This window comes from Amblyomma maculatum, chromosome 10 (assembly GCF_055883805.1).
Source record: "Amblyomma maculatum isolate TAMU_Amacu chromosome 10, ASM5588380v1, whole genome shotgun sequence".
In the NCBI taxonomy this organism is placed as follows: Eukaryota; Metazoa; Arthropoda; class Arachnida; order Ixodida; family Ixodidae; genus Amblyomma; species Amblyomma maculatum.
The window spans coordinates 152909009-152925852 of NC_139353.1; positions in this window are offsets into that span (position 1 = coordinate 152909009).

The window sequence follows — 16844 nt, forward strand, 5'->3', positions numbered from 1 at the left end:
TAACTCGCACAGGTTTATGCAATTTTATCGGTCTCCCTGCCCCTTTCAATTACGTCACCGGGTGTTGATGTAGTTGATATAAATACAGAAAAACGCTTAGCATAAGCACTCACATTTGGTTTCTGTTTCAGCGCCTGTATTTTGATGGAGTAAGGAGGAAGAATGGAAAAAAGTGTGTGACTCAGGTGTTTTAACATGCTGTTGAAACGAGTTATACGGATCTTTGTTGGCAGTGTAATGTCTCTGCTCTTCGCTAGGCAGTCAAGGCTAGCCATGGCTTTCTTTCCCAGAAGCAGGCGTTTCCTAATTTCATGGCTGCAGTCTCCTTCCGGGGTAATCTTGGAGCTCAAGAAGAGAAAATCTGTCACAGATTCCACTTCTTGCCCCTTGATGCTCTAGGACTTGATAGGGCAAGACGCCATGATCTTTGTCTTTTTATTGTTCGGTTTAAGCCCAAACTTCTCACTCTCTTCTTTTACGCGCATCAGAAGTCTCTTGAGTTCCACTTCACTTTCTGCCATTAAAGTGGTATCGTCCGCATATCTGAGGTTGTTGATACGTTTTCCAGCATCTTCACTCCAGCTGAAGACTCGTACAGACCGGCCTTCCTCGTGATGCACTCAGCATATAGGTTAAATTGGCAGGGCGACAGTATGCAGCCTTGTCTCACTCCTTTCTTAATCGGAAACCAATCAGTAAGACCATGCCCAGTTCTGACTGTGGCCTCTTGCCCTTCATACAGGTTCCTGAGGAGACAGATGAGGTGAATTGGAACTCCCATCTCTTGGAGAACTTGCCACAATTTGCTGTGATCTACGCAGTCAAACGCTTTCGCATAATCAATAAAGCAGAAGTAGGTGGGTTTCTGGAAATCTCTTGCTTTTTCCACTTTTCTGCGAAGGTTCCTAGTTCCTCTGCCCTTGTGACACCCAGCTTGCACGTCCGGGAGCTCCCGATCCACATACTGCTGCAGCCTACCTTGCAGGATTTTCAACATCACCTTGCTAGCATGCGAAATAAGCGCGATCGTGCGGTAGTTGGAACAATCTTTGGCACTTCCTATTTTTGGGATGGGAATGTAAACTGACCTCCTCCAATCTTGTGGCCACTGCAGGGTTGTCCAAATTTGCTGCCATCATGAATACTTTAACAGCGTCGTCATGGTTAAGGTTTCGAAGCAACTCAGCTGGAATGCCATCAATGCCGCTAGCTTTGTTCTTAGCAAGGCTGGCTAAGGCCCATTCTACTTCACTATTCAGGATGCCCGGCTCGACTGTGCGGACTGTTGCTTACGCTGTGATGCCGACGTTGAGCCATTTATCGGAGTCCGGTAGTGTATATAGATGGTATACCGTCAACCTGACGAGACTGAGGCCTAGTTGAACTTGGGTCCAGTATTTCACGGCTTGGACTGACTGAGATTGCTTTTGCCGCTTGTATTCACAGATTTCCCGCTTCGCGCCTAAGTTCAGCTCCATTCGTTTGCGCTTAACTCCAACTATGCCAAAAGTCAGACTAAAGTCGAGAGTTACAGGCTCCTGCTTCTTTGCACTCATTTTCCCTAGTTAAACTTCTTGATTTTCCATTCTTCTGATTCTCTTTCTTGCTTTGTACTGTTTTTGTATGGAAGCGAGGGAGTCTAGTTGGCAGGCTAAAATACAGAGGGCTATCAAACAGCCCTTTCCTGTGCCGTTTGTATGTGTTCCTATGAAACAAACACTGTAAGCTGAAGTACAGTTTAAAATGACGGCTAGCCGACTACGAAGAGCTCAATCCTTGTCAAGGCCGCATCGTTGACTCAAGGCGAAGCCGACATGCGGATCGCTGTGGTGCAAAATGTGGTAGTTCGGCAGCGCAACAGTGACGAAAACCAGGAGCATGAGAAGGACAGGCGTCCAGGACGGGACGCCCGGTCCTGTTTGCGTGGTCGTCGCGTTTCTTTTGTCGCTCTACTTCCTTAGTGTGTCTTTACCCTGACCGAAACGGCTTCATAGAACATGCTTTGTGTTCTGGGCTAGAAAAACTTCAGTTCCCACCCCCAATTTCGGCGCTTGTCTATCTTCTTATTGTTTCTTTCTTACGTTTTTACCGGCTTCTCTTCTGTTCACGTTCAGCAGAATTTATTGCAACCACATGTTGCTGTTTTCCCGACTGCGGCCACTGGTTGCGGCGCTGCCGCTGCACCCATAAATCTCCCGGTTGCCTCATTTTGGGGTCTTTCTCAGTCAGCTGACCTTCGGTTTGCTGTGTACAATCCCTGTCAACCACACAACCTTTCTCCTCCTCTTCCCTTCCTTTCCGCTCTTGCCCCCCCCCCCCCCCCCCCGTCCCCCTTCCCTCCTAAAACGACGACACGCCCGATTTGGTTCTTTCCAACTCCACAGGACTCGTTCAGGCATCCTACCGTATCGGCTGTCGCATTGGTTCCCGACATGCGCACCCTTCATAAACTTGCGTTCAGACTCCCCTGCTTTTTTCAAACAATGTCCATATTAACGAGACAAAAATACATGGGCCGAATAGGCTGTGTGCATTCATCCCATCTACATTGTTCAGAGAGCGAGTTTCTATATTAACGTGACATAAAAACTTTGAAAAATCTTCGGCCCCAGAAAAATTGTCCATTATTCGGGTCCTCCATATAAACGGATGTCATATTAACGGGGCACAAGTTTTCCATAACAGCCACTTATGAAATGACTTGTGAAGACTAAATCCCCAACAAAACAAAAAAAAGAGGAAAAGACAGGAAAACACCAATTAATCATAAAACTAAGCCAACGCCGAATAAACCTTCAGAAAATTTCTAAGAGGAATGCTGTTTATGTTATGAGGTCCAAACCTGCCACTCCGGGGGGTTAGTTTATAATTCTGTGATCCCGTGGCGTACTGCAAGAATTGGCGAAATTGCTTCTTTGAACACCACGCTTACATTAAAAAATTACAACTGTCGGAACTGCTAGGAAAAAGGGTTTCATTTCATTCCATTTCATTTTATTACCCTCAAGCGCATACGCATTACAGAGGGGAGTGGTACATCATATATGATAGAAAGCATAGAACACTAAATGAACAAAACATAACAAAGGCTAAACGAACAAGGGAATACAGAACAACGAAAACAATCTTACAATAAAGAAAGTTATACAAGCGGAATAAATTGAAAACAATCATAAGCGGTGAGAGAACAGCATTATACAGCGAAAAGAACAGCAGCACTGGGAGCAAACAAGCATGAAAAACTAAAAACGGAAATAAGATAATAGTCAGGGGGGAAAAAAGTGTCACGGATCAGCTTCAAGATATTGCATCAGTGATGAGTGAAATGAATCGTGATCTTGGATTAATGCGATATCGGGCGGAAGGCGATTCCACTCTACTGACGTACGAGGTAGAAAGGAATGAAAAAGGGCATTAGTATTGCAAGTTATGACATTTACTTTGTAAGCATGATCAACGCGGGAGGAGCGATACGATGGCTGCGAAATGAAAGTATGCCTCAATTCGTTATGATGATAAATTTTGTGAAAAAGGCTAAGACGTGAAATTTTCCTTCTAAGCTCGAGAGATGGCAAAGATAACGTTAGTTTCATTGAAGTTATGCTGCTAGTGCGACTGTAATTGGAAAGAATGAAACGCGCTGAATTATTTTGAACCATCTCAAGTGAGGATTTCAAGTTCGTGAAACCGGGATCCCAGATTGCAGAAGCATATTCAATCTTTGAACGTACCAATGCTTTGTACATAGTCATTTTAGTCGAAACAGGTGCCTTCGAAAAGTTACGGCGCAAATACCCAAGCATGCGGTTACTGTTGTTAATAATGTAATCAATATGTTGCTTCCAGCCGAGGTCATTAGTAATATGCACACCCAAATATTTGTACGAAGTTACAGTATCTAAAGGAGTGTTATTCAATACATAGCAAGCAGGGGGGAAATTACTGCGCGACACTCGCATAGCTTTACATTTTTTAACATTTAGGTCCATACACCATGTGCTGCACCATTTAGTTATATTATTGAGGTCAGATTGTATAGCAGAAACATCGGCGGGTTCAGCAATCTCGCGATAAATAACACAGTCATCGGCAAATAAGTGAATAGGGGAAGTCACACAGTTAGGAAGGTCATTAATATAAACTAAAAAAAGAAGAGGGCCCAAAACGGACCCTTGTGGTACACCTGACGTAAGAGGTGTTGACGGTGAATTATTATTGTTACCAAAGACATGCTGTGATCGACCGATGAGGAAAACTTCGACCCAGGTAAGAAGATGTCTGTCAATATTAAGACACTTGAGTTTAAGTAGTAAAAGATGATGGTTTATTTTGTCAAAGGCCTTAGAAAAATCCAAGAAGATACAATCAGCCAAGGAACGGTTGTCAATAAGGGTTAGCATGGAGTTTGTGAAACAAAGTAGCTGTGTCTCGCATGAGTGATTTCCTGAAGCCATGTTGCGCTGGATTGAAAAAAAGGTTCGAGTCAAGAAAACTAGCTAGGTGTGAGCAAATGACATGTTCAAGAATTTTACATGGTATGGTAGTAAGAGATATGGGGCGATAATTAAGGGGAGATTGCTTGTTACCGGATTTATGAAGTGGAATCACCTTCGCCTGCTTCCAATGTACAGGAATAGCGCCAGTATCTAAAGATTGTTGAAATATTTTTGACAAAAGGACAGAGGAGTACATGTTTGTTTCTTTAAGGAATCTTGCATTTATATTGTCAACACCTGAGGAACATGAAGGTTTTAGTGTTTCAATTAGCTTTGCAATCCCGTCGGCATCTATTGATATTGGATGCATAATCGTATAGCCCGAAAACGAATGTGTAGGCAATTGAAGATTAGTTGCAGATGAAAAGTTCAGTGTGAACATATTGTTTAAAATCGATGCGCACTCCTTGCTAGGCACAGGTAAGTCGTTCTGGTCAAGTAAAGAAATCTCTGAGTTGCTCTGGGAGTTAGTTACGATGTTCCAAAATTTGCTAGGGTTATTAGTGAGCAAGGATGGTAGAGTGTATTTCAAAAAAGTAGATTTTGCAGAAGCGACAGCTTGAGAGTAGGTGTGAGATGCATTAGTGTATGCTTGCCAGCGTGACGCAGTCTGCTGCAGTTTTGCTGCCCGAAATAAGCGTTTTTTTCTGTTCGAAAGTCGATTTAAGTACGGATTATACCATGGCGAATGTCTATGTACTGTTAGTATTTTCTTGGGAATGTAAGCCTCAGTTAGATATGAAATTTTATTGACGAACAGGTCCCAGTTCTCTTGGACAGAACGATGTTCAAAACCACTAAGATAGTTGTCAAGGAAGAGCGAAAGTTCTCTATTTATCTCTTCAAAGTTTGCCTTTTTGTAATCAAATATAATCTTGCGTTTTTTCGTAGCTGAAGACGCGGTAAAGTTTAGGTCGAAATGAAGTAAAGAATGATCACTGAGTCCCGGCATGAAAATTATTGGGCCTATCATATCAAGGTTAGTGGTGAGGATCAGGTCAAGAATGTTAGCAGAACTGCCGATAACACGCGTTGGGCCATCAACAACCTGATCAAAATTGAAAAGGGAGCACATATCGAGAAAAGCTTGACAATTCGAAGAATATGGTGTGCAGGTAGGCGGTGTCGATGTCCAGTTTATTGATGGATAATTGAAATCGCCTAGAAGAAATACCGGGGATGCTGGATAACGAAGGACGACGGTGTTAACCGCGTCATGCAATTCATTCACGAATGTGATGTCTGCATTAGGTGGACGATAACAGACGCCAATGATGTGTACTCTGTTGTTTAAAATGACGCCGCACCAGACAGATTCTATGTTGCATGAAACATTAATTCTGAACGATGATAGGTTTTTAGAAACTGCGAGCAGGGTTCCACCCCCTTGTCTTCCATCTCTGTCACAACGATAGACATTGAAAGGCTTGGTGTGAGTAAAAATTTCGCTGTCGCTTACACGAGCACTTAACCAAGTTTCAGTGAGCGCCACCAGGTCGGCATCGCACGAATTGATAGCTGCGATGATATCATCTCTTTTGCCTAAAATCCTCCGGATATTACTATAAAGGACTGATATAGGGCGCCGATGACCACTACCCCTGGCTAAGTGTTATGAAACATTACGCGTGGGACTTGAATTCGAAATGTCTCCCATCTCGCATGCGCGAGCAGCATTGGATGTAGAGGGTCGAGCGCGTGCAGATGAATCATCGGATGGGCTGCTACGAGAAGGAGAATGATAACGCAGCCGGGGCAGCTCAATGAAACTGTCTGTTCTAGGGTCATAAACATATTGCCTTTTATTTACAGTTAGTTTGTCGTAGCGAAGCCTAAAGGATGGTGAACCAGGCAAAGATTTTACGAAAGCAGTTAACCTTTTGCGAGCGAGCCTAGTTGCTGCGCAGTAGTCTTCAGAAACTGAAATGTCATTTAATTGTTTTCAGCTCATCACGATGTGACATCACTTCTTCTTTCGCTTTAAAGTGCGAAAATTTTATTATCACTGGTCGGCATTTTTCTTGAACAAAAGGGCCACCAAGGCGGTGGGCTCGTTCTATTTTGTCTGGTTTAAATTCTGACCCAAAACTGGATGAAAAGCAAACTAATAACGTTTTTTTCTGTGTCATTCCACGTTTCATTGCTATCGGGTACGCCATAAAATATTAAATTATTTCTGCGAGATCTGTCTTCCAGATGATTGATGCGGGAAAGAAGCTCATTATTCTGTTGCGCCAAGTCATTAATGGTGTCGTTTGTTAACAGATGTTCTCCTTCGAGACGACTAACCATGCTGACTTCTGTTTCAACAGAAGCGAGTCGAGTATCAATATTAGACAGCCGCTTTGCTAAACATTCCTGATTGGCTTTTACGTCATTCACAGCCTGCGTGAACATGGCTTGGGCCTCCGCTGACGCCTCACAGGCGGTTTTAATAAAGGACAACGCAGCCATGACTTCATTATGACGATGGGCGCACGACGTGTCGTCTTCATCAGCTACTTGGGTCTGCCGCTCTGTAGTTTGCTTGCGATTAGGCCCGGGGTTTAGCTCAACGTCACCCGAACATAGCAACAACATAAGCAACACCTCCTTGCAGTCACAACACACGTCATAGAGCACTTGTGGGCACGGAAGCAGCAGTAAAAACGATTTGATGTTTTCCTAGCATGTAGAGAACACGATTGACAAACCTGGATAACGTGAAGACGACGATCGTTAGCCATGTGCTCTATCATGCTGCTTCCATGCCCACTGACGTGTCGCGGCTGGCTGTTGGCTTTTAAGGCAGGCGTGGATGATGTTCCTGTTGATGCGGCTGAACCGATGAACAAGGATTCCGATCCAACGAAGGCAGCGCCTGGGTTCGAAGAAAGGTCGCACACCTGAACACGGCATGGCTGCAGGCAGGTAGCGACGTACGGGTCCGGTGCACTTCTGGCCAGGCATGGTAGAAGCCAAGCCAAAACCTGGATAACGTGAAGACGACGATCGATAGCCATGTGCTCTATCGTGCTGCTTCCATGCCAAACGTGAACCGCTTTGCTTCCGCGAACATCGGCTCGTCCGTCAAATTTCGCCGGAGCAAAATGTCCAACTCGCAACCACCTAAAAAAAAGAACACGTACACACGATATAAATACGTGTACGTCCGAACCGAATACTGGATGCCATTTCGCCAACAATTCTGAGACGAGCTTCTTTCTGGTATTCACTTGTTTTCCTTCGACGACTGAACTAATCAGTTGAACAGTGGTGTCTCCGAAGCAGCTTCCCCGCATGCACCGTAGGTGAATCTAGAGAAACCGTTTCCCCGTTAGTGTCGTATAGTTACAGCACATAAACGTAAAATAAAGACAAGAACAACAGAAAGGAGACGAGCAAGCAGCCCGGAGGGACCGCGCCCCCCGCTGTGCACGCGCTCCTCCCTTCACCCTCCGCCTGTAGGCATCTGGTTTTGCTCATGCGGTGAATGCCGAACTGTCACCAATACACACCAAAAGGTAGTGGCGTATGTGTGCCAGCTCCGCATTCAGAGAGTAGATCGCGCTTTCCAATACTTGCAAAAGAAAAAGAAAAAACTAAATGACCGCACGGGTAAGTGGAAAGGAGGGTTGTGCTATGCGCCTCTGAAAAGATGCCAAAGAAAGAGCCTAATGTGAGGGAAGAAGCCTGTTCTCTTTTCGGCAGTGTACGAACTTAATTGACATACAAGAAAATATATATATATAAATAAATACCATGTTGCCGAAAGTAATAACCAATATCGCACAATAAAAACAAAAGAGAACTGCTCTTCCCAGAGCGTATGAAAAGTTTGAGACATCGACTTAATACTGCATTCCTCAGTGCTAGCATGTAATTGGCTTCATATCACGTACATCTAAATTGGTTTTTAAAGAAAAAAACAAATATCTGAAAGAATTATTCCGACATCTGGCCACAACAATTTTCATCCTATTGATTAGTGCGTCTAGAGCAGACTGGAGCACAAAAAAGGCATGTTCACTTCGCCACACCAATTCGTCCGTCTAGACACCAAAATGTCGAGCCGGAAACCATCTCAATACTTTTTAGCTCATAAAAACATGTAGGAGAACGCTTTTCAAATTTCGTTTTCTGCTCCTGAATAAGTTAAGAATCCCTTAGTCTCCTCCTTCCTCCTGCATTGCTTGATTTCACTAGAATTTGAGAGAGAAATAAAGGGCCCTAGCGGAGCGAAATCATTTTTTTTTTCATTGCGCTGTACTGCATACAGGCCCCATATATTTTTTGTCCCTTCTATCTCAGCATATGGTTAACATGCGCAGGCTTTTTCCTGTTTACCAGTTGCGTCTTATAAGCTGTGCCGTCCATTTCATCCTGTTGCATGTTTTACCGCTACACTAGCACCATCACCTTTAAATCTGTTAGAAGAAACAAGCAGCACAAGACCAAAGAGAGGTTGTTCTGGATAATACAAGAATATAAATTTACAGGACAGGAATATAAAACGATAACGTACAATTCGAAAGGGAGGACTTCGATAAAATGCACAGATGGTATTGTGCCGGTTTTTCTGGTTTGTTCATGTTTTTTTTTTTATCTGTCAGTATCACGTCCTCTAACAATTTCGCTGCACCATTTCCTGTTAAGTTTCCGTGCAATGTACAGCGGGGTCCTTTATCGAATTCAAGGCAGCAGCCGTGACGTTATCGCCTGGAAACGGGAATGCACAAGACAGAGTTCTGTTCCGCGCCGTCTGCGCAAAGATAATTTGCTTCACTTTTTAGTTTGCTGGTTTCCTTGCGGCATCGGACAAAAGCACCGCCGGTCAACGTGAGTTATGTGCTTTCCGCGCTCCTGGGTGTTTGAGCCTGCGGCAAGCATCGGCACAAACAAGTCAGAGGAAACGGGGGTGGCAGGCGGGGGGCATGAGGAGTTCGTGAAGTAAAAAAAAAATCTCCTTCCTAGTAGACCAGAGGGAAGCGTACTCGGGCTTCGGACATTACGGTGGAATGCCGAAAGCTGGGCAGGGGCTGCGGCATTCGGTCGTCCGATTGGGGGGTAACCAAACACCGAGAGTCGGCGGGCACACCGCGGCAGTATGCTCGAGCTCCGCGTCAAAAGGGGCGCTCTTCGAAGACAGCCGCGGCAACAGCGAAAAGCCTGGACCTCACTATTTCGACGTCACACAATGACGACCTCACTCAACCTCAAACTCACGCGTGAGTTTGAGGTTCAATTTGGTGACCTCACACAAAAAATTTCTAGCTGTCACCGACCTCACCTCGACCTCACCTCAACCTCACCTCACTCCGTGAGGTTGAGGTCATTTTGAGGTTCAGGTCAATCTCATGAGGCCGAAACCTCAAGAGGTTGTCCACCTCTGCTTAGGAGACACCCTCAAAGATCCGGAAGACGGCGATGCGCATGTGACGCCTTTGTTGCCACTGCGCAGAAACTTTGTTCTCCAGTAGAATGCGGCAGCGTAGTAGGTACATTAAGCTCAGGACTAAGTTTTTTTTTTCATAGTTTCTAGCGACCCCATTATTCTACGACGCGCATCACCAAATGTGGCGGTAGAGACAGAAAAGAAGGGTGTACGACTGAAAACCGGCCGAGAAACTCGGGTAATCAACTTCAAAACAACTCCCTTCTCTTTCCTTCGCAGCATTCTCCGTCCTCGAGCAAAGAGGTTGCAGTCGGAGTGGTTGCCCGCGCCGACCATTAACGCGCGTTATAGGTGTTCACTCAACGACGGAATGGACAGGAGCGAGGACGGTTGTTGGTCACTTTGCTTACTGGCGCCAACCGATTTCCTTTCGGCTTCTGCGGTGGCTTATTCGCCCTCTCGGACTGCATGATTTCGATGGCCTTTTCTAGATTTAGGTGTATGCTGCACGTGCCCCCCCCCCCCCCCATTTCTCTCCTCAAATATGTGTGCACAACACTAACCTTGGTTTAAGATACGTTGTTCCTATGCTATGCTCAGAAGGTTAAATAAAGATCAGGCTTCCGAGATAGCACAGCTTTTGCCACTTTGGTCGTGAAGGAGAGCTTTGGCTTTAAAAGAAAACAGTCCACGGCTCTCCTCCTCCTAAGCGGCAATATGTACTTAGCAAAACCCGGCACGTGAATTATGAAACAAAAATAAAAACGAAAAAAGCAGATGACTCAAATGCCTCGAACAGTGGCCAAATAATCCCGATCTTGGTAAATAGAAGCAGATATACGGAAAGTGGCGCACTCTGTATTTTTACGTCAGTTATATCGACCTATCATTGCGGATTTAGGGTTTGTTGGTATTTTTCAGGAAGTCCAATTTCCCAAGTGGAAGCGAGATTTTACAAGTACCAGTAATAACAATCACTTCAGTGCGAGCTCATTCCAAGGAGACCGTAAAAACACAGGGAGCATTATTGTTGTAGCATTTTTATGACTTCGAATAAGTTCTAAGCAGGTGCTTTACATTTTCATGCTTAAAACAAAGAAGCAGAACTCTCCTGCTATTTTCACCTGACTTCAGTTCCGTTTATTACCTTAATTAATACATAGAGGCATTACATAAGGCGTAGGTTCTTATACAAACACTAGTGATCATGGTAATTAGTTACTGGGAACAATGGTCAGATAAAAGTTGCGAAAACGAAGATGGTCATTTTCGTGGATTTCTTGTAGCAATTTCGTGGAGGAGGCCGTTCCAGTCTATGGTGGTTCGAATGAAAAACGAAGCAGTAAAGGCGGTCGTCCGGCGTGTGGGTTCGCAATGTGAAGTGGATGACTGGTTCGTTAAGATATGCGTGCTGCTGCAGTGATTAATGGGGCTTGATTAAGTGATGAAAAAAAAAAAAAACGTGACACAATAAAATGCTGGAAATGCGATGTCGACATAAAAGTGTCGATACACCGGATTCTGTTTTTAGGGATCAAAACCTGATTTTCTATGAGTATGATGCATGAATCAATGTAACAGCGCAATCTTTAACCAATTCTTTTTGACGAGATATGCTTGATTGGCCTCCAGATGTGTCGCATGCATTTTAAATTTTTGGCCTAACAAATGAATTATAAGCCAGTAGTTTTGAACACGGCGGTGCATTCCACAAATTCTCTGAGTTTTTGTCAGATGTTGATATAATGTTACTGACGTATGTCCTGACGTTACTGACGTATGATATGATGTTACTGACGTATGGCAGTGGCACGCCTGCTCCTTGCCACTGCCAGCAAGTCGACCAGCGGCTCGTCGTCCCTCAAAGCGTCCCTCCCGCTCCACTGGCGCTGTCGAAGACACAACCGGGGCCATAATTCTCACCAAACTCGGCGGGCCTGCACCACGTGTCGGCAGAAGAGGTTCCTGGAAGTCCAAAGGGAACAGCGATGGGCTGAACCGCGTCCATGCCACGGATAGAAGGTTTCAGGCCTGGGCATGTGTACGCGCTGGCGGCCTAACCAGACGCGGACGCCCGCCTGCCCTGAATTTCTAGCCTACGAGGCGGCTGCGGGCCAGCACCGGAGACGCAAGGAGGATTCCTCTGTTACCGACACCGCCGAACGAGCGCCGCCACTGCCAGGTTCTAAGAGCCCACGCAAGCGGGGGCCCCCCTAAAGAAAAAGGAAAGAAAGGAAGGCCTGTAGAGAGGAACACGGCCAACCGTCATGAAAGGAGTAGCTTAAAAGACGCCGAACGAAACGTTTGTCAGTTGGAATTTCTATAATGTTTCTTCCATGTAGCCATTAAATCAGTTTGTGAAGTTTCACCGGAGTTTTATTCTGTGACCAAATTATGCCAACGCAGACACGACGACAACAACGATTACGACATGTGCGTCCCAAGACAAATCATGAATAGGGTTACACGTAAGCATTTACAAGAATGTACCTGTTCAAGCGGGGGGTTAACAGTTGCGTAAGGAAAGAAATAGGGAGCGCGATGGTGCGAGAAGGACAGGCAAGTGAATTTGCTGGTGATTACGGTCATTAGTGTAATATTGCACCATTCTGAATCGTTCTTAAACAAGTTCTAGAGAGCAGATTGGTGCGATGCGTTATAGATAGTGCGGTGACACAGTCGTCCGCAAATATGCGTATATTAGAGGAGACACATTAAAGTGAATCATTAAAATATATGAAAATAACAGGAAGGCAAGAGCAGATACTTGCAGCATACCGGAAGTTACTGGGAGGGGGCTAGACAAATTATTGTTGACCGAAACCATTTGCGTACGAATATACAAAAATTCCCGTATCCACATCAGACCATTAGGATCCAGGTTTAGTAGTTGAACTTTTAGTTGTAAGCGGTAGTTAGGCACTTTATCAAATGCTTTCTCTAAATCCAAAATAGATTGTACCGATTCGCACATCGATGACCAGGTTAAGACGCAAGTCATGAAGAAAATAGTTATTTGGGTTTCAGAGGAGAAAGCTATGCGAAACCTATGCTGTGACGGGTGAAAATAGTTGTTACCATCTAAGAAAAAATAATTTGACAGTAGACGTGTATTTTGATTTTGCATGACACGCTTGTTAGCGAGATAGTTCGATAATTTAATGAAGAGCTTCTGTTGTCTTTCTTGTAGATTTGAATGACCTATGCCACTTACCAATCATCCGGAAAGGTAGTGAAGAAAGTGACTGAGAACAGTAATGACAGGCAATAAGCAGCCGGGTGTCTTGTGTTTCTTGGAATTTTATAGTTCATACCTTCATGCCACACGATGATGATAGTGCAGTCTTCAGAGTTATGGATGAAATTCCGTCTTCATAAACTGCGATGCTTAGTATGACACCTTTCATATTGCAAAAAGAAAAAAGAAAAAGAAAGGGCCTTTTGATTTCATTCGAGAATACTGAGGAAAATGCGGAATTAAATGTGCCAGCACATTCAACGCGTGTGTCATTGGTGAGGGTAAGTGCGTATTTTGGGTTAGTACGCAACAAATTTGGAAGTGTAGTATTATAAAAAGGACCTTTTAAGCTGCGAATGACAGTCAAATATTCATCTTGAGCTACCTAACATATAGTTTTGCTATCAAATTGTGTTGCCGCTATCTTCCCAATAGAGGCGCTTATTTTTCGATTTTTTTTTAAAGAATCAGTAAAGCATGGTTTTTGGTTACTTGTACGAATGTTGACGGTTGGTATATGTTTATCAGGTGAATCATTTATTTATTTTTAAAGATTGCCCAGTTATCATGTGTCGATTGAATGTCATATGTAGCTTGTTATGCAGGAAAGTAGGTCTTAAGTTCTTGATTTATCGCCCCTTAATGACTATTTTCTTAAAGTGTTACAGTCTTCTTCAAGGTCATATTTGGCATTACAAGAAAAAAGAAGGCGGCTGGAATGACATTTTGGTCTATAATTCTCTGAAGGTAAGTAATGAATGAGACGGCATCGGGTTTACTAGCCAAAATAAAGTCAAGAATGATTTTAGATTGCGATAAGGTGCGCGTTGGTTCTGAAAGCAATTGTGATAAATTACCGTTGAAATGTATTGCAATAAAGTTGCCTTTTGCGGAACCTACTATTGAGGCAGGTGGAAGATTACGCAATTCTATGTTTGGGAAGGTAAAATCCCCGAAAATGAGGATAGAGGCACTTGGGGTAGCTTGCTGTGAGTTAGATTAGGTTGTTATTTTGCTCGTTAGAAAAGTCATGGGTCGAATGGGGTCGCCTGTAGCAGACTCCCAGTAACAGTGCTATTGGTTATGAATGACACAGTAACTTAATTATTCCGGTCTTAGATTAGCCGTTTTGGGGCTCCGCAGCCTCTTTAGGTGTTTTAAACCGCGCGCGCGTTTTCCTATTTGTGTTGTGTTTGCGCGAGCAGCGCGAGTGCGCATGAGTGAGCAGATAATCTTGGGGGCGGGATGTTAGCGGTGAAAGACGCGGGCAGATACGCGCGTCGAAGCAAGGCGCGAGGCCTTTTTTCGCCCCGGCGGGGCAAGCAGCGAGCGACATGGGCCAGCGGGGTGTGCAGGGACTACGGAAAGCAGACCGGCGTCACGAAGGTGGAAGGAGTGCCTGCAGAAACAGCCTGGGCGTATTCGCGTGAGTTGCTGTAACGCGAGGAGCAATGCTTCTTGTTCCGCCGTGAGCGCTTTGGCCTTATTGCTCGCCCTATTCGCTTCGCAGTGTGTTTTGTCTCGCCGCGGTAAAGCCCTGACATGTTTCCCGCTTCTCTTCGCTGTTCTATTGTCGCGCGCATGAACAGCATGTTCTCAGCGCAGTAGCGCCTGATGTTGTTTCCTTTCTTTTTAATGCATTTTAGTTTATCCGGAATAAAGCGGGGTTATTAAGAGACTGGATTTGTCACTCTTCAGTCGAGACCATGGCTCGCGGACCGGTTTTTTGAAGGCGAGGCCTTCATCTGGCGCCCAATGTGGGGCCTGAACCCATGACCCTGAGGTTAAGTCTCATGCTCTACGGACAGAGCTAGCCGGGCCTCTGTCGCTCACTGTTAAGTCAAAGTCCCTTCACGTCTAAATGACGAGTGACGCCATAAAACGTCATTATTTCAGCTGTGAGAATCGGAGCGGTGACCACGACAAACGATTTCTAGGGAAAGTCTGCTCTGAACAGCTGCCAACTAGCATATCCGTTATGCTGTCAGAGTGTAGCTTGCCCTGACAGAAGCGTCCATTCAGTTCGTGGTGACATCCTCGATCATATTGATAAAGCCATACAACTGATTGAACGGATAAAGGAGGCCTTCCCGCTCACAGTATTTTGTTATCCTCTCCTCTTTGTTAACCTCATTACTTCATTTTTTTCTTGTACGATGTGCACCTAAACATCGAGCACATAAGGTGGGTGGCCCGAAATGGAACTCGCATACTGGGCTCGTGCCGTTCAGGCACTCGTCAGCTCTGTGATCTGTGGTCCGTTGAGATTCCCCTACTCATTCTGCCTGATTTTATCCTTGGAAAGGCCAAAGACATTGATGCTGATGATTACGACGCAGCTGCTGATTTCGTGGTGCCGGTTTTATGTAAACCACGATTTACAGGGGGCTTCGAGCGAGGAGACAAGGATAAGAGAGTGACACAGGACGGTCGCTCGTCTGCTGGCGCTAAACCTCCCTGTAAATCATGGCCTGCCAACTGTACCAAAACTCAGCTTTGCTTAAACCATGTGAACCGTACTTGCGCGGGCAGAGGAGACTTATCGGGAGATATAGGACTGTGGTCGTACAACCAGAAAGTTCGGTCAAAAATCAGGAGTCTCCCGCGGACGTCAGCAGAGTTGGCAGGCATGCGGAAGAGCCTTGCAACTCGGCCAAGTTGATGCCTGCGCTGGGCTTGTGATCCACTAGCTCATGGCTTTCCTCTGCATCGGCGATTCTGCAGAACGTGGCAATGCTCTGCCCCAGGCACTCTGCGGCCTCCGCAGAACAAGCTCGCGAGACCGTAGGCAGTCGGTAGCATAACGTGACTCAATCATTCTTCTCTGGTCCAACCTGTTCGGCCTTCGTCCTCGCTCAACATTTTTAACGCACGACGCGCCAACGCCAGGTCGTTGCGAAGAATGGCCCTATATTCATTGTAATCGGCCATTACAGGAGTTCAATGCAAATGCTAACACTTGAATTGGTTATGAGCGACACAGTAACTAAATTATTCCGATCTTAAATTAGACGTTTACAACAAAACATAAAATTTGCTGACGATCTGCTATGAGAACACCACCGCTCTTTGATAATTCACGGTCACTTGGGTGAACTTTGATATCAGACAAGTTGCGCCAGAACTTTGATATCACTAACGTCATTTTGTAGCCAGTTTTCTGTTAGAATAAGCAAGTTGCCTTGTGTTGATGCGATGATGTTAGAAACGAGCCTAATCTCCTCTGAAGATAACTGCGTACGTTAATGAAGATTGCGGGAAACGAAAGATCCCTTCTGGGAGTTAGTGTACTCTGTCTCTATTGATGGGATGCGGTGACTGCTACTCGATTTCTGTTAGTTATACACATCGTCGAAAGCTTACCATTTAGGGCCAATGCGATCTGAATTTGAGTCCGGACTCAATCAAGACTCAGATCATGATCTGAGCGTGAATGAGCCCGAGAGAGTCGGTACATGTGTGCGTCCGCCGACCTGTGGGTGATTATAAAATGGTCTGAGCCTCGCGCCTGGAACCGCAGTGAGTCTGGTGAAACTAATACAGGGGGGCGCCACTCGCGAATAAAAAAGATAAAAATGCCGAATAAAAAAAAAAAAAACACGAACAGGATGGCAGCAACGCGAGCACGAAAACGCAGAATTATTCCCTCCTGAACAAAAATCCAAACGGGTTGTTTGTTACTTAGAAATATTTTATCGCGCCTTTCAAATAAAAAATTCAACTGCACTATATCTCA